This window comes from Rhinatrema bivittatum, chromosome 9 (assembly GCF_901001135.1).
Source record: "Rhinatrema bivittatum chromosome 9, aRhiBiv1.1, whole genome shotgun sequence".
NCBI classification, from domain to species: Eukaryota; Metazoa; Chordata; class Amphibia; order Gymnophiona; family Rhinatrematidae; genus Rhinatrema; species Rhinatrema bivittatum.
Genome location: NC_042623.1, coordinates 135,341,156 through 135,360,243, shown reverse-complemented (window position 1 = coordinate 135,360,243; position 19,088 = coordinate 135,341,156).

Sequence of the window (19,088 nt, the reverse complement as noted above, 5' to 3'; positions counted from 1 at the left end):
AAGCAAGAACATTCAATATTTGGCAATTTGGAGTTGTTGGCCCCCACAGGATACACCATATAGAATAGAAGGGATGTCCTGAATGCCCACTCAATCAAGTGTTGTTATTATCCTCCCACTTTTTTTTCCCCAATTCTCATCCATGTGAAAAGATGAAAATAGGCTCGTGGGCAGTGTTGGCCTGGGGGGTCCGTTGTATCTAAAACACTGCCATCTCCTCGGTGCTGCTTCCACTCCACTGATAGCTCTGTGCCAACGCTGGGGTCCATGCCCTACTTAGGACTTGCCTCTAGCTCTTGGTCTATCACTGGGGTCCACACTCTCCTGGGGGACCAGACTCAAACTCTTAGAATGCTGCTGTGGTCCACGCCCTCCTGGTAAACACAACTGTACCCCAGGACCTGCCTCTGGGCTTCCCTTCTTCCTGGAGCACCAATCGATCTGTCGCTGGGGTCCACACCCTCCGGGGGAACTGCTCCACCTCCAGATCTGCCACTGTCTTTTGGTTCTTCTCCTTTGGTAGGAGGGTTATTCCTGGCTTGGGTTTACACCTCCACTAGGCTCATGGCTTGTTTAGCATTCAATGATTCAGGTCCTCTGCAATCTCAACTTTCAGGGATTTTAGCTCCACTAAGCTCATGGCCAGTCATTCGCTTTTACCCAGCATGGATGGGTCACCTTCTCTCAGAAAAAAGGCCAAGACCCAAGCAGAGCAATGGAAAGAGAATATGCGCATACCATTCCATCCTGCCTGGCCTCTTTTGTTGTTGTTGTCGTCTGAGAACTGCATACCCAAGGGTCTGACTACCCTTGTTAGTCAGGTAGAGAATCTGTTTGCTTCCTAGGACTGTTTTTTCAGTACATTTCTGTTACAAATCCCTCTCTCATTCAGAATTCTCCAATGTAGGACTTTTCCAGTCATAGTTCTGTAATTTAGGATTTTGCTATCCTTTGATTTAAAGTGATATTTCACTGCAAGTTACCAACAGTAGTCCAGGGAGCTGAGACATGCAAATTCCCTATCTGAGTCTCTGAATCATCTGTTCAATGGTCATTTAAGCACCTTCACAGTAAGGGGTCAATCTCATTCTGGGTTTCCTGGGCTGGTGGCTCATGTTACTGAAACCCCAAAACACAGATCAATTGGTAACCGGTTCTCTCACCCAAACATCAGAAAATAGGGTAAAAACCTTGTAGCATCGTTATATGTACAATTTTAAACATGCACCAAATAGCTCACATACTGGCTCCAGTTCCTTTTTTGAGCTGTCTTCAATGCCCCCCAACATGTTTAGAAGTTTCCTGTTAAACCTCTTGGGCTGTGGATCTCCCTGGGGATGATAGGGAGAAATGTGTGGCTTTCCAACCCCAGCTACCTCAAACATCTCTTTAATGAGCCTGCTTTCAAAATCCCTCCCCTGGTCAGAGTATATCCAGGCTGGGAGTCCATAGTTCACAAAGAATTTCTCCCATGATACTCAGGCAACAGTCTTTGCTCTCTGGTCCTTGGTGGGGTATGCCTGTGCATACCTGATGAAATGGTCTATCACAATCAGAATGTTCTCTTTACGCTGGGAGTCCATTTCTAAAGTCAAGAAGTCTATACACATCAAGTCCATAGGGCGTTGACTTGTAATGTTTACCATCTCTGCTGCTCTGTGCGGTAGGGTCTTTCTTTTTCTACAACTAGTACATTGTTTACAATATTTTTCAATGTCTTGTGCTTGTTTAGGCCAATAGAACCTGCCCCTCACCAGTTGTATAATCCTCTCTGCCCTCATATGTCCCATGTCATCATGGAGAGACTGTAGCACAGTTCTGTGGAAGTTTTGTAGTAAACACAGTTGTTTAGGATGACCCGAATTAGTATCTTTCCTTTCTCTTTACAGTACCTGATTCCACACAAATAGATGATCTCACTCTCTGATTAGCAACTGAGTGTCTGGGTGGCTCTGATGGACTGCTTGTGCCCCCAGATTTCTCTCCTTCACTCTGAGCACTTCACCAATCAAGGGATCAGTCCGTTGTGCTTGTCGAATATCCTGCAAAGTCAATCTGGGCATATTAGTGGAGACCAGAGGCACAACATCACAGTAGGCAGGAGTAATGCTGTCAGGGGAGGGATCCCCAAGCTGTCTGCAGCACAACATAAGTTCTCAGTATCACCTTCACTCCCATTCCCCAACTGGATACATACTGTTGCCACTCCAGTCTCTGATAAACTGTACCAATCTCCCTGGGTAGTTTCACTCCTGTGAGGCCTTTGGGACAGTACATCCACATCCCTGTTTCACTTCCAGGTTGGTACTGCAAACTGAATTTGTAAAGGGATAATGCTGCCAATCACCAGTGCCCAGTTGCATCCAATTATGCAGTTGTTAAAACATAAGTTAGTGGATTATTGTCTGTTTTCACCTTAAACTCAACTCCATATAGGTAATCCCTGAATTTGTCCACAAGCGGCCACTTAAGGGCTAAGAACTCCAGTTTATGAGCAGGATAGTTTCTCTCAGTTTTACTCAGACTGTGGCTTGCATAGGCCACAGGTCTTAGTCCTTCTGGATATAGCTGATATAAAACTACCCCTAAGCCCTCCAGGCAAGCACCTATATACAGTTCATAGGGTTTGCCTGGGTCAACAAAAGCAAGTACTGGTGCATTACACAGACACTGTATGGTCCTTCTAAATGCAACCTCACATTCTTGAGTCCATCTATTGTGCCGGAGGTGGACCCTTGGGCCGAGGTGGGGTTGATGCAACCCGTAGGTAGGGACCAATAGATCCCCACCATTGGCAGGCGAAGTGGGCTGATGGACAGAGGCCAGCTGGAACTTCACCAGTACCAGCCCTTGTTCCCTGCGGGTTGAGCCTTTGGGTGCTAGGGCCGACTGGACCTAGGTGGGCCTCTGTATATAGTCGATGTAGAGATCGGGTTCTGCCCAGAGACAGCAGGTGAGAGATGGCACAGTCTTACACTGGACAAGGTAGTGTCCTGGAGACTTGGGCACCAAAGGAATAGAGGCAGACAGGGGGCGCCTGAGCAAGAGCAGGCTGAAGCCTGAATTGACCAAGTCCAGGGAGGGAATAAGCTGGAGAGGTATCGAGGAACAGGCTTGAGTCAGAGCCAGCGGCAATCTGGAGGCAGTGGCAAACAAGTCTGAGGTCTGATCACTGAGATAGTCAAGCGTAGTCAAGCGATGCTGAGGTCTGGGTCTGGAGCTAGGCAACAGTGTAGTCAGGCGAAGCAGAGGTCTGGGTCTAGAGATAGGCAACAATGTAGTCAGGTGAAGCAGAGGTCTGGGTCTGGACAGAATCAATGGTGTGGTCAGGCGAAGCAGAGGTCCGGGCTTGGAGGGAGTCAATGGCATGGTCAGACAAAGCAGAGGTCCGGGCTTGGAGAGAGTCAATGGCATGGTCAGGCAAAGCAGAGTCAAGTCCATGTAGGCAATCCGAGGTATGGAACAAGACAGGAAAAGGAGACAGGAACCAGGAAAAAACAAGGAACAGGAACGCAGGAGGCAACGAGTACTCGACCAGCGAGGAGACCTGTTGCAAAGGCAATGCTAGGGAGTGGAGCCCGCGCTTAAATACTGTGGCTCCACTGATGTCATCATTCAGGGCCTTGACTAGGTTCCCCTCGCGGTCCCTACTTAAACCTTGGTGAAACGCGAATGCCTAGGGAGGGGCGCGGCACCGAATAGCAGCGTCTCTCCGCTGGCCACGCGGAGAGGCCCAACGAGAAGCAATGGACGTGGTGGCTGGACTGGGAACTCTAGGGACCGCAGCTGAGCTGGAGACACTGGGGGAGGCTCGAGAACGGAGCTGACGGCCCACTGCTGCCAGCGAGGAGAAACCAGGACTTGGAGTCACTGTAGAAAGGTGAGGGGGCCTTGCTGCGAGTCTGCTGCACACGGCATGCGTAACAGTAACCCCCCCTTTACGCACCCCCCTTGGAGGTCGGGGTTTGCCCAGATGGGCACGATGAAAGTTCAGGAGGAGGGTTTTGACCAGGATATTTTGAGCTGGTTCCCATGAATTGTCTTCGGGTCCATAACTCCCCCAAGAAAGGAGGTATTCCCACCGGCGGCCCCTATGGCGGACGTCAAGGACTTCATGTACCTTGTAGGTCATATCAGTCTCAGCTACCAATGGAGGTGATTCAGGAGACTTTCGGGAAGGCCAAGACAAGACCACTGGTTTTAGAAGAGATACATGAAATGTATTATGTATTCCCAGCGTAGGAGGCAGCCAAAGCTGGTATGAAACTGGTCCAATGCGTCAGGTGACCATAAAAGGTCCAATGTACCTTGGAGCAAACCTTTGAGAAAGTATTTTTAGTCGGATATACCGAGTATTCAACCAGATTTTCTGGCCAGGAAGGAATTCAGGGGCCGAACATCGGTAACTGTTAGCAGTTCTCTTGGCCTGGGAGGCGGCTTGACGTAAGCAAAGGTTCATGTTAAGAGCTGCTATCTGTTGGGAGTAGCAATCTGTTGTTATTTAGAAGAGTTGTGGTTGGATCCTTGAACCAGAGGCAGATGACCACGCCCCTGGGGGAAGATCCTGAGAAGGACCACCGGTCAGGCTCAGAGTTAGGAGACAGACACACACTAGTTCTTTTATTAGACAGTATACTGAACCACCAGAGGTGGCAGTAGTGAGCTGGAATGCCCGGCTGGGCTGTAGTCCCTCAGATACTGGAACAGCGATCCCTGGAGGCTGAGCTGTAGAGAAACTGAAATATAGTGAGTAGGCAGGGTATGCAGAGTTCATGTACCGAACCTGATGGTAACACTCACACAATATCTCATAGAAGCCCAGGAGCTGGAATGTATAGGCCCTCGAGGAGGGCCTATACATTCCATCTTAATGGTTTATAAATGTGTAGAAGAGCATTAGGCAGTAAGAGGAATCTGAAGTTAACAGCTTAAAAACAATCATAACTATTTTGTAAGTGATGCGTTCAGTTATTGGTAGCCAATTCAGATTATATAGGACTGGAGAAATATGCTCACAATGCTTCGAATGGGATACTAGACGCACAGCCGAGTTAAACAGTAATTGTAGTGAATGTAATGTCATTTTAGGAAGACCGATAAACAAACTGTTGCAATAATCTAAGTGAGGAAAAATGATCGCACGAATTACAATCAGAAAATCTCAATCAAATAGCAATTGCCTTAACCCTGCAATAAGACAAAGTTTGAAAAATCCACTTTTAATAAGGGATCTAATGTGAGGACGAAAGGACAGAGTGGGATCAAGTAAAACTCCTAAGCTCCTAATGGGTTTATCAATGGTGAATGAAATGTCATCAATGTGAATTAAATTGTTGGAAGGTGTACAATGAGGACGATGGATCAATACGATATTGGTCTTATTGGTATTCAGCATAAGTTTATTTTGTTTTAGCCATCACTTGATTGAATCTATGCACAAGTGCAAGGTGTCAGAAGTGATTTGCCTTGAGTGTTGTACCTTAATTTAAAACTGAATGTCGTCCGCATAGATTTTAAATCCATCAGTAATGATGGACAACAGTTTTGCAATAGGGGTCAAATAAATGTTAAATAACATAGCCGACAAGGCAGAGCCTTGTGGGACCCTAGTTTTTAATGACTGAGAAGATGACGATTGAAAGTTGAATCTGACCGTTTGATACTGATCTGACAAATAACGTTTGAACCAAGTAAGAACTGTCCCGGATATACCACATTCCTGCAGACGAGACAACAAAATCTGATGATCAATCGAATCAAATGCGGAAGTAATATCGAGACACTAACAAAAACTGATCACCTCTATCAAGGTTCCTTTTAAGAGAGTCGACGAGTGAAATAAGAAGTAATTCTGTACTGAAACCGTGACGAAAACTGAATTGATGTGGACTCAAAATCTCATTAGAGTCCATAAAGTCAGTCAGTTGTTTAAGAACAATACCTTCAATCACTTTCGCTAATATAGGAAGAGAAGAGATAGGCCTATAATTGATCAAATTGCCACTATCTAAATTTGCCTTTTTTAGTAAAGGTTTCACCACTGCCGATTTCAAAGCCTTAGGTAATATACCCACTGTCAATGAAGCATTCACAATATGTATGATAGAAACTTTCAAAAGGACAAAGATTTCTCTGAAAGTAACTGTTGAAATATTTAAGATAGGACAGGTGGTATTATTCAATTGTGAAATTAAATTCAGAATTTCTATAGAGGAAACTAAATCAAACTCTGTCCAAATAGCAGCATTACCACTCATAGAGTGACTAAAAGAAACATTCACATCTTTAAAATTTAGCAGAAGATTTTCTAACTTAACTGTGAAATGTTTTGCAAACATATCAGCTGAGAGAGAAGCAGAGTCAGAGCTAACTGGTTTTGGTACATCTGATAACTTACAAACTAAATTAAATAAAGCTTTCGGAGAATTACCTAATTCATGTATTTTTTTGGAATAATATTCCTTTTTAGCAGTTAAGGTATCCAATTGATATTTGGCTAAAGCCTCATGAAAAGCTAACACATTTTCACGAGAAGGGTGATTAGACCATTTACGTTCCAATTTCCGTAAATATTGACGAGATGAAATTAAGACCGAATTGTACCAAGGCCTAGACCTATTACTCTTTTGATTGGAGAGTGAACAAGCTTTCAACGGAGCAATAGAATTCAAAGCGGTCATTAAAAAGGTGACCCAATCATCAAAAAAAGCATTGAGATCACTGCCTTCAGAAACGTCAGGAACTGAAACACAATGATCTTTTAATTTGTTAGTATTAACAAAAGATCTTTTCAAAAAATTACTAGATGAAGACACAACATTCTCATCACTAATTATACCATTTACTGAAAAGCTAATCAAAGAATGGTCGGACCAAGGGACCGCTATAACTTCAGGATCCTTCAATAAATGAAAAGTGGCACCATTATTAATAAACACCAGATGAAGCATATTTCCGTGACAATGAGTGGGTGCTGAAACAACTTGAAACCAACCCAACGATCCTAAAATATCATTAAACAATGAAATCTGAGAGTCTTCTGACATACGATTAAAAGGTAAATTAAAATCTCCTAATAAAATCAAATTGTTTAAATTTATTGAAGCAGACAGTAATTGCTCGAAAAGCAATGACATGTTTGAATGTAGAACTTTAGGGGGAAAATAAACAACACAAATTGAGAAAGTAGAAGAATATGCAAGCAATAATTCTTGATTAGCAACACCACTCAGATTTTGTGATTTCAAATTCAAAGAAATTTTGAAAATAATTAATAATCCTCCTCCCCTCCCCTTTGCCCTAGGTTGGGAGAAAAAAGTATAGCCTAAAGGACACATTTGCTGAATAGTGACTAAGTCAGAATCTAATAGAGATGTGAATCATGTCCTTGATCGTCTTAACGATCGATTTCGGCTGGGAGGGGGAGGGAATCGTATTGTTGCCATTTGGGTGTGTAAAGTATCGTGAAAATCGTTAAAATCGTGAGCCGGCACACTAAAACCCCCTAAAACCCACCCCCGACCCTTTAAATTAAATCCCCCACCCTCCCGAACCCCCCCCCCCAAATGCCTTAAATTACCTGGGGGTCCGTAGCCTTAAATTACCTCCGTAGCGGCGGTCCGTAGCTAAATCGGGGGAAGGGGGAGAGCAGGAAAAGCGGCACACTAAATCGTGTAGTCTTCAGCCGGCGCCATTTTGCAAAATGGCCGCCGCAAAATGGCGGCAGCCATAGACCAAAATGATTCGACGCAGGCGGTCGTTCCGGACCCCCGCTGGACTTTTGGCAAGTCTTGTGGGGGTCAGGAGGCCCCCCCAAGCTGGCCAAAAGTTCCTGGGGGTCCAGCGGGGGTCCGGGAGAAAGTTGGTTGTTAGATTCTAGGGATGTGAATCGTTTTTTGACGATTTAAAATACCGTCCAATATATTTTAAATCATCAAAAATCGTTAGGGCCACGATACAATACCAATTCCCCCGATTTATCGTCAAAAAATGGCCTATGGCCGCCGCAAGGTTCCGGACCCCCGCTGAATGACCTCCTGCAGTCGATCTCCTGCCGGCGCCATTTTCCGTACGGAAAACGATTCGCGACAGGAAATCGCTCCCGGACCCCCGCTGGACCCCCAGGAACTTTTGGCCAGCTTGGGGGGGCCTCCTGACCCCCACAAGACTTGCCAAAAGTCCAGCGGGGGTCCGGAACGACCTCCTGCATCGAATCGTTTTGGTCTATGGCCGCCGCCATTTTGCGGCGGCCATTTTGCAAAATGGCACCGGCTGAAGACTACACGATTTAGTGTGCCGGTTTTCCTGCTCTCCCCCTTCCCCCAATTTAGCTACGGACCGCCGCTACGGAGGTATTTAAGGCTACGGACCCCCAGGTAATTTAAGGCATTTTGGGGGGGGGTTCGGGAGGGTGGGGGATTTAATTTAAAGGGTCGGGGTGGGTTTTAGGGGGTTTTAGTGTGCCGTGTTTTAGTGTGCCGCTGGACCCCTAGGTAATTTAAGGCATTTGGGGGGGGGGGTTCGGGAGGGTGGGGGATTTAATTTAAAGGGTCGGGGGTGGGTTTTAGGGTGTTTTAGTGTGCCGGTTTTCCTGCCCTCCCCCTTCCCCCGATTTACGATTTTTTGACGATAAATCGGGGGAATTGGTATTGTATCGTGGCCCTAACGATTTTTGATGATTTAAAATATATTGGACGGTATTTTAAATCGTCAAAAAACGATTCACATCCCTAGAATCTAACAACCAACTTTCTACTATACATACCACATCCGGGTTCCTATCCACAATTAAATCGTATATGACTTGAGTCTTCTTTCTTACTGACTGGGCATTAATTAGAAAAATTTTTAATTGTAGTGAAACTGATATAGCATTGGGTGAAGACTGAGGAATATTAACAAGATAAGAAGAACGAGACAAATAACGTTTCTGGAAAACCTTGGAAAGAGGACCATAAATACCATTACCTAAAATCACAGGAATAAAAGAACAATCAGCGTGAATTACCTCATTCACCATCACAGAACACTCATCACCACTCATCACGCACGAAGGAGCGCACAAAGGAGCCCCTTTGTCGCACTCCTTCGTCGACGCGACAAGACGCGCGACGCCTCGGTGCGGTGCGCCTCCGGCGTCCCACGCTGCCTTTTCACCCCCCCAACCAGGTGACATCATGGGGGGCGTGGTTATCAGCCCGCTCAGCTGGTAGTGGGGCTGAACACGCCGGGAACAGAGTCCTCAAGCCTGCCAGCTCTCCTCTCTCAAATTTCAAAGGGCTGAACGATGGCAACAGCCCTGATAGTCCAGAGAGAGGAGGCAAAGCAGTTTCCGATATGCAAACAAGTTTTCCTCTGGCGTCCCACGCTGCCTTTTCACCCCCCCAACCAGGTGACATCATGGGGGGGCGTGGTTATCAGCCCGCTCAGCTGGTAGTGGGGCTGAACACGCCGGGAACAGAGTCCTCAAGCCTGCCAGCTCTCCTCTCTCAAATTTCAAAGGGCTGAACGATGGCAACAGCCCTGATAGTCCGGAGAGAGGAGGCAAAGCAGTTTCCAATATGCAAACAAGTTTTCCTCCGGCGTCCCATGCTGCCTTTTCACCCCCCCCCCCCAACCAGATGACATCATGGGGGGGCGTGGTTATCAGCCCGCTCAGCTGGTAGTGGGGCTGAACACGCCGGGAACAGAGTCCTCAAGCCTGCCAGCTCTTCTCTCTCAAATTTCAAAGGGCTGAACAGTGGCAACAGCCCTGATAGTCCGGAGAGAGGAGGCAAAGCAGTTTCCGATATGCAAAAAAGATTTCCTCCGGTGTCCCACGCTGCCTTTTCCCCCGCCCCCCCCCCCCCCCCAACCAGGTGACTTATCCTCAACTTGACAAAGTTTGCATTCATCCAATGATAATTTTAGACCACACTATCCCAACCGATCAAGTACCTTGAGTAGCCTTACTTCATGCTCCTCTAGGGTTTTCCCAAAGACTAAAGGTCATCCAATTAGCACTTCTAATAGATTCTTGTCCACCACAGTCTTCTCCATTAATATTTGAAATATAGCTGGGGTATCTGAGATCCCCTTGAGGAGTTGGTTAAATTGGTAAAACCCTAGTGGACATATAAATGCTGTTTTCTCCTTGTCACCTTGCTCATGGGTATTTCGTAATACCCACTGCAAAGGTCCAGCACAGAGAACCATTGACTTCCAGTCAGAGAGTCAAGGGCATCCTCAACTCGTGGTGTAGTATACTGGTCAGGAATGGTCCTGGAATTTAGGGTATGGTAATCAACACACAGTCGTACAGTCCCATCCTTTTTCCTAACAACTACAATGCTGGATGCATAAGGACCATGCGATTGAGCGATAATCTCTGCCTGCCCGAAATACTCCAGATGTCTTCTCACATCAGCTAAGTCACCTTGGGCTATTATTCTTGATCTTTTCCAGAATAGGGGGTCATCTGTAAGATGCATGTGGTGTTCTACACCTTTTGCACGCCCTTCCTCCTGCTCAGACCATGAGAACACGCTAGTGTGTTGTGCTAAATTTTGCTGTAGTCTGGCCTTCCAAGATGGGGGAATCAGGGAGTCCCCAAACTGGAAAATAGTCTGTGTACACCTCCCTTTAGGTTCTGCTCTCTGCACAGCCTCCACTCGGCTCACTGTGGCCACTCAGATCCCTGGGGGTAACTGGACAGGGTGGTTAGACTCATTCTTCAGCCTAACAAATACTTTCTGTGTCCATCCCCCATCTAGAGTTAGTACACCATTCTTCACCAGTAATCCTGCAGGCAATCAATCCTCTGAGGGGCCTCAATTATTACTGTGTTGTGTGCAATGGTGGCATAGACTGTCAAGTGGTTCTTTAACTCCGTCACATCTCCTAGGGGTATTTCAATAGGGGGGTTTGCTCCTTTGCCGTATCTCCCCCACTAAATCTAGCACTTCATTTCTGTGCTGTCCCCCTACAAAGTACACTTGTAACAGCTTTACATCTGGGGAGGGATGCCAGTCTTGGCTACCCATGGCCTCCTGGCATGCCTGTGCCAATCGGCCAAACATGTGTGAATTGGTACCTAATAGAATTGGGATATGGGTTCCAAACTCAGAATCTGGACACACCAGCATCAAAGCTTCTAGTTGCTGGGTTCCCCCAACTTGTCCAGAGGCACTGCCACTTTCCTCTTCCTTTTGCCAGTCCAGGTCAGTGATGGGCAGACAGGAAGGAGGAATGGCTTACCAGTGGGTGGAGTAATCTTTGGCCCAGTGTGATAGGCTTTGGCCTACTGGGATTGGCTTTGCAGGGCCACCTTGGTCTATCTCCTCCAGATCAGTGGCAATGGTGGAGACCTGGGCTGAAGGGATCAGAGGAGGGGCTGGGGGATAAAAGGAGAATTGACTGGGGGGAACATGGAGGGGCTGGGGGATCAGCTAAAAGAGGGGTATAAAGAGGGTATGGTGGGGATTGAGAGAGGATTGGCTAGGGGGCATGAGGAGTTCTGGGAGAATGACAGGAGGAGTATTAGGTAGAGGATAAGAGGAGGGGGTGAGAAGGATACTAGATAAGTCTCTGGAATATCAAAAGTTTAGTGGGTAAAGTGATCTATTTAAGTTTAGATATCAATTAATGAAGATGCCATTGTGAGAATCAAGAATACAGTTTATGCATCTGGAGACAAAACTGGATGTAATAAACAGTGTTTCTTATTCCTTTTCATATAAATATACTAGCGATATTCCAAACAAACACTTGAAAAAGACTCAACATGAAGAATGTTTAATTTGCCATCAACCTCATTTTGGAATTAATGGTAATATAAGCTGTTCCTAACATCAGCTAGGTAGAGAGTGCATCTAGCTAGGTAGAGAGTACATTGTACAAATCAACTCCTCTTTTACCATTCATCACTCCAAATGACAGAAAATCTTCACTGATGTCAACTTTGCTGTTTGTTAGAGATGTGAATCGTGTGATCGATCGTCTTAACGATCGATTTCGGCTGGGAGGGGGAGGGAATCGGATCGTCGCAGTTTGGGTTTTTTAAATATCGTGTAAATCGTGTAAATCGAAAACCGGCACACTAAAACATCCCTAAAACCCACCCCGACCCTTTAAAATAAATCCCCCACCCTCCCGAACCCCCCCAAAATGCCTTAAATTACCTGGGGTCCAGTGGGGGGGGAGGGGAAGGGGGAGGGGAAGGGGGAGGGTGGGAAAACCGGCACACTAAAACAACCCTAAAACCCACCCCGACCCTTTAAAATAAATCCCCCACCCTCCTGAACCCCCCCAAAATGCCTTAAATTACCTGGGGTCCAGAGGAAGGGTCCCGGTGTGATCTTTTACTCTCGGACCTCCGTGCGTTGTAGAAATGGCGCTGGCGCTACCTTTGACCTGTCATATGACAGGTCAAAGGTAGCGCCGGCACCATTTTGTTTTTTTGTCCCCCGACGTCAGGAGCGTAGGAGATGGCTCCCGGACCCCCGCTGGACCCCCAGGGACTTTTGGCCAGCTTGGGGGGGCCTCCTGACCCCCACAAGACTTGCCAAAAGTCCAGCGGGGGTCCGGGAACGACTTCCTGCACGCGAATCGTTTTGGCCAGCTTGGGGGGCGCTACCTTTGACCTGTCATATGACAGGTCAAAGGTAGCGCCGGCGCCATTTCTACAACATCCTTCTGGATGTTTCATTTTTGTTATTCTTGTAATTATTGAAGTGTCTAAATAAAAAATTAAAAAAGAAAAAAAGAAAAGAAACCTCTAAAATAGGAAATGCCTGAGAGCACATTCTTCTGAGTGCATCTTTACATCAGTGTAAGACAATAGGAAATGTTGCACTGATTTCATTCGATCAGGATGAAACACTCAAAATGTTGCATCAATGACCTTGCCCCCTGATCTCAGACTGGAACCCTGCCCCCTAACATTTCAGAAAATCTCAAAACCTGGCTATTCCTTCAAGCCTTCCCTTAATTTTCTAAACCATGCAAATGCCTCCTAGTCAAACTTCACTTTACTTGGCTAGGCGCCCCGCCTAATCCACAGTTCATTATGGGGCGGATTTTAAAAGGCCCGCGCGCGTAAATCCTTCCGGATTTACGTGCGCAGGGCCCTCGCGTGCCGGCACGCCTATTTTGCATAGACTGCTGGCGCGTGTAAAGCCCCGGGATGCGCATAAGTCCCGGGGCTTTCGAAAAGGGGCGGGAGGGGGCGTGTCCGGGGGCGTTCCCGAAATGACGCGGCGTTTCAGGGGCGTGCCACGGCGTTTCAGGGGCGTGCCACGGTGTTTCGGGGGCAGGCCCGGGGGCGTGGCACCGGCCTGGGGGCGTGGTCGAGGCCTCCGGACCAGCCCCCAAGACTGGCGGACGGAGCGGGGCTGCCGGCGACGCGCGCAAAGGTAGGGGGGGGTTAGATAGGGCCGGGGGAGTGGGTTAGGTAGGGGAAGGGAGGGGAAGGTGGGGGGAGGGCGAAGGAAAGTTCCCTCCAAGGCCGCACTGATTTCGGAGCGGCCTCGGAGGGAACAGGCAGCGCACGCTGGGCTCGGCGAGCGCAGCTTGCACAAATGTGCACCCCCTTGCGCGCGCCGACCCCGGATTTTATAAGATACACGCGGCTACGCGCATATCTTATAAAATCCAGTGTACTTTTGTTCGCGCCTGGTGCGTGAACAAAAGTATGCGATCGCGCAAGTATTTAAAATCTACCCCTATGTTGGGGGAGGAGTTTAAGATGGCGGCCGATTAGGAGGCACGGGAAACCAGCTTTGGTTATTTTCTTCTAAAAACTTCTTTTTCAACTATAAGAATTAAGCTAAAATGCCTCACACAAAGCGGAAGGCACGGCTTCGTGAAAGCCTGCCGATACCAGGGTCAGGAGACTCGACGCAAGCAACAATACCTGCCTTCTTTGCCTCGACACCCCAGCCGAGAGAGACAGGACTGATGGCCGCGGCGGACAGAGACGTGGAGCGAGCGTCTCAGTCCCTGGCCGACGAGATCTCGCTGAGTCCCGGAGCGCCCGAGATTCCGACCCCACCTCAGCACGTGGATAGCCGCGAAAGGACGCTGGCAACCTCGCGGGGGGACCTCGTAGGGCCTTGTGCCCAGGCAGAGAGAGACCCGGAGGGGACATCATTGCTGGGTGTATTGGAGCCCGGCCCGACGCAGACTGAGAAAAGGCACACTGTTGCTGGAGCCGCTAGTGCGGGTGAGTTCTATCAATTAACCTCCTTCCTAGTAAGACCTGAGGTGGTGACTATGGACTCTATTTGGGACGCTTTAGCCGCTATCGAAAATGCTGTGATTAATCTTTCTAAAATGTGTGTGGAAACAAACAGATGCACTAAAGAAAATGAAAGGAGAGTTGAGAAGCAAGACCAAAAAATACAAGAAATTGAGGAAAAAGTTAAAAAGTTAAAAAGTTGGAAAGTTTTCAATATCATTCCATACAAAGAGAGACAGTAATTGATAAAAAAATTGAGAACATGGAGAACATGATTAGAAGTACTAATATTAGAGTCTTAAATTTTCCTGTGATTACCTATATAACTCCAATGGAATTATTAAAAAAATACCTAAACGTTATATTAAAAGTTCCCACAGAGGCAACTCCCTTAATCACCAAAGCATATTATATACCATCAAAAAGAGAAGAACAACAAAATCAACCACAGCAGGCTCAATTGAATATCACAGACATTTTGGAACTTTCACATGAGGACATGGTCTCTGAGAGAGGGACTTTATTTGTATCCTTCGCTTTTCTTTCTGAGAAGAATAATGTACTGAGGCTATTCTTTCGTAATAGAGCTATAGAATTCTATGGCCAAAAAGTCTGGCTTTTCCCTGACATCACGAGGTCTACTCAGGAAAGGAGGAAAAGATTTATACAAATGAGACAAGAAGCGTTGGCTATTTGTTCTAAGTTTATGCTTCGTTACCCGTGCAAATGCGTAGTCAAGTATATGGACTCCGTATATGTTTTTTTTTAACCTTCACAACTTCGCTTCTTTATTGATTCTCACCAACTATCAGCGACATAGCTAGTAACAGGAGGCACGCAATAGAAGTATACTCGGCATGGGATCAACCACCTTAAATATTTCTTTTTTCATTTTACTTTGACCTCGCTCCTTGAGTTCCTACTCACTCCCCCATATATTTCTTAATTATTTGATGGTTATTATTCCAAGTCTTGGAATAATTTTCTTACAAGTTTGAATAATGTAACCATTGTTTCAATCACAAGGGTGTTATTGTGTATTTGTGTAAAATTCAATAAATAAAAAAAAAAAAAAATCTACCCCTATGTTTTTATTTATTTAACTCCTCTATCCTTTGTTTTCTGGCTACCTTAGCCCCCAAGTTCATGTCACCTTGTTTATTGTAACTTTGCCTCTTGTTCATTGGTTGTTAAGTTATACCCCCTGGTTCCATGTAAACCGATATGATGTGACACTGTTCATGAATGTCGGTATAGAAAAGATTTAAATAAATAAATAGATAGATAGATAGATAAATAAATAAATAGATGAGTTTCATGATTGCTTACTCAAGGGGAAACAATACTTAAAATCCTAAAACCCTATTTACTAAACGATTTTGCACTCAGATAACCCTTTAGGAAAAAGACCCTTTAATTCCATTTCTGGCCCACCTCTGATGTGATAATAAATTCTGATTTTTTTTGTTTGTGCTCTGTCCTTTTCTTTTTCTCCTTCCAGCTCTCTCTTTCACTGAATTTGAGACTTCAATGCCCTTCATTTCAGTTTGTTGAGAGTTACAATGCTACACAAAAGGTAAGATTGAAATAGGGCAGCTTGATTCAGCTTGTAGGCTGAATGCTAACAGATATATAAATACCTATCTTTTCATACTGATTTTCAATCTCAAAATAAAAATAAAAATAACCAAAGTATTCATTTTATGACTTTGTGACCAGTTTCTTCATGCAACAAACAGTCTGATCTGCATACACATGTCCAGCTTAACATGTGCCCCAAAATTATTTGGGATATGGTATATGGGATATGGTATTAGACATCTTTTAAACAAACAAGACTGGAAAGGTGTACTCTGACTACAAAACATTTTCTAAAGGCATTCTTTACACTGTCTTTCCTGTACCCCTCTCCCAATATGTCTCTATTCCCTCCAGAGCCCACCCCCACTCCCACCCCTGTGGGATCCTTATCAGCACACACACAGACAGAAACACAATGCAAAGGCTGAGCAGAGCGCCCAGACTCTCTCCATGAGGACTCTTCACATGGTGCGCCAGGTATGGACTAAATAGTTCCTCCAGGACTTACCAGGGATGAAATGTACTTATGTACCTCTACCTCCAATAAAGTTGTTTTGTGGGGGAGGCAGCAACAGTACACGAGGGTTTGTCTTTCTTGGTGAATGCACATGACCACCCGACCACCCAACCAGTGTAGCCCCTATTGGATGGAGGGGAACTGGGCCAGCTCCACTGCGATAATGATATTGATAATGCATAAGGATTTAATTACTTGCCTTTTTAATCCTAAACTCAAGACAAGTTACAATCAAGTACAGTTGGTAGTTCCCTTTCCCAGAGAGCTTACAATCTAAGGGCCCTATTTACCAAGCATGTTTCCCATAGACACAGAATGGGAAAAAAAAGCCTTGGTAAATCAGACCTTACGTTTGGACGAAAGGCAATGGAAAGTAAACTAACTTGGCCAAGTTCACAAGAACTATCAGTGGAAGAAGAGGGATTTGAAACCTGGCTTCCTTTGCTTTAACACTAGGCTGCTCCTTCACTCCCAGCTCCTTCTGCTGTTCCCCATCTATCTTTTTCCACTTATATGCTCAACTTGCCATTAACATGAATGTTATGCAGGCAAGTTGAAAAACAACATGGAAAGAACTGGCCAGGCACATAAGGCATTTCACACTATAGATTCTATAAAGAACACCTAAAAATAGATGAACACAGACAACATCTGTTAGACTGCCAGTACTATCCAGATGCAGGCTTTTCTTTCTGCACATTTGAAAACTGCCTACCAGTTTACACAAGAGAAACATGATAATATAATCACTGCCACAAAAGATAATCATTACGATTAAATCAAGTACTGGTTTAACAAGACATACATAATCGGCACCTCTCATTCCCACATCCTGTACAGACAGCATTCTTTCAACAGGACAGAAATAGCTGGGGTGCATGGCCCTTCAACATCAGAAACAACAAAGCTAATATTTAGGCTGCTGATTTTAGGTGTTTATAAATTGTAAATATATGTGTTTATTTTTCTGCTAATTAGGGGTGCTTTGTGGATACCAAAAATTGGTGTTTTTCAGTGATTTCACAGCACAGGAATTATTGATGTTTAACTTTTCCAGTTCAATCAAATACATATATTTGTGCAGCTAAGGAGTCATTAGCAAGGAAAAGACAAAAAAAACAAAGTGAAGGATCCAGTGTAGGTAAAGGAGGGGTGAAAGTGTACTAGGGGAAGTGGTGCTTTTCTACCATTTATCTAATAAACACCTTTCTTTTGCATCAGGGGTGTCATATTGGGATTTATTGGTTAAAACTTAAAATCAGAATCTCTACTAATATTACAAAAGATAACCATTTATCTGGAATGGTCAGGACCAAGGCCATTCCAGATGATAAACCCTTCCAGATAATCGGACTCCCCCCCTTATTTTAAAACAAGAAACAGAGAAACCATGAATGTACAAAGTGCAATTATTTATTGGGCATCAAACAATAAACAAGGAGCCAATAGTTACATAACATCATCAATGGTGGTAGTGTCCCTCTGTTTTAAGTATCATTTGTTTGATTGTTTATAAACATTTGATGCCCTGTCTTTTCCTAAAGATAGGCCCAAGGTAGATTACAATAAGTAAAAAGGTACCTAGTACATAAGTACCTACAGATATATTACAAATAAATAGATAAAGTTGAAATTATAAGGTTTTATGTGGATAACTGTTTGACTTACTCACACAAAACCCAATGTTTGAATATTTCTCTCCACCGACCACATACATTTTATGTACCCAACTTTTGTGAATACAATGTTTATCCAGGAAAAGGGGTTTCAATGAAGGAGTTCTGGGGATGGGTATAAATGTGTCTAGACAAAGTTACACATATTAATTAGTGTAACTCCATCTTGGAGCATATAAAATGATGGAACAGATTTCTCACAAGCGGAGTGTGTTAAATTGCAGGAAGACCTTGTGAGACTGGAAAACTGGGCATCCAAATGGCAGATGAAATTTAGTGTGGATAAGTGCAAGGTGATGCATATAGGGAAAAATAACCCATGCTATAGTTACACAATGTTAGGTTCCATATTAGGAGCTACCACCCAGGAAAGAGATCTAGGTGTCATAGTGGATAACACATTGAAATTGTCGGTTCAGTGTGCTGCGGCAGTCAAAAAAGCAAATAGAATGTTGGGAATTATTAGGAAGGGAAAGGTGAATAAAACGGAAAATGTCATAATGCCTCTGTATCGCTCCATGGTGAGACCGCACCTTGAATACTATGTACAATTCTGGTCACCGCATCTCAAAAAAGATATAGTTGCAATGGAAAAGGTACAGAGAAGGGCGACCAAAATGATAAAGGGGATGGAACAACTCCCCTATAAGGAAAGACTAAAGAGGTTAGAACTTTTCAGCTTGGAGAAGAGATGGCTGATGGGGGATATGATAGAGGTGTTTAAAATCATGAGAGGTCTAGAATGGGTAAAAGTGAATTGGTTATATACTCTTTCACATAATAAAAGGACTAGGGGACACTCCATGAAGTTAGCATGTAGCACTTTTAAAACTAATCAGAGAAAGTTCTTTTTCACTCAACGCACAATTAAACTCTAGAATTTGTTGCCGGGGGATGTGGTTAGTGCAGTTAGTGTAGCTGGGTTTAAAAAAGGTTTGGATAAGTTCTTGGAGGAGAAGTCCATTACCTGCTATTGACTTAGAAAATAGCCACTGCTATTACTGGCAGCAGTAGCATGAAATAGACTTAGTTTTTGGGTACTTACCAGGTTCTTATGGCCTGGATTGGCAATGGCCACTGTTAGAAACAGGATGCTGGG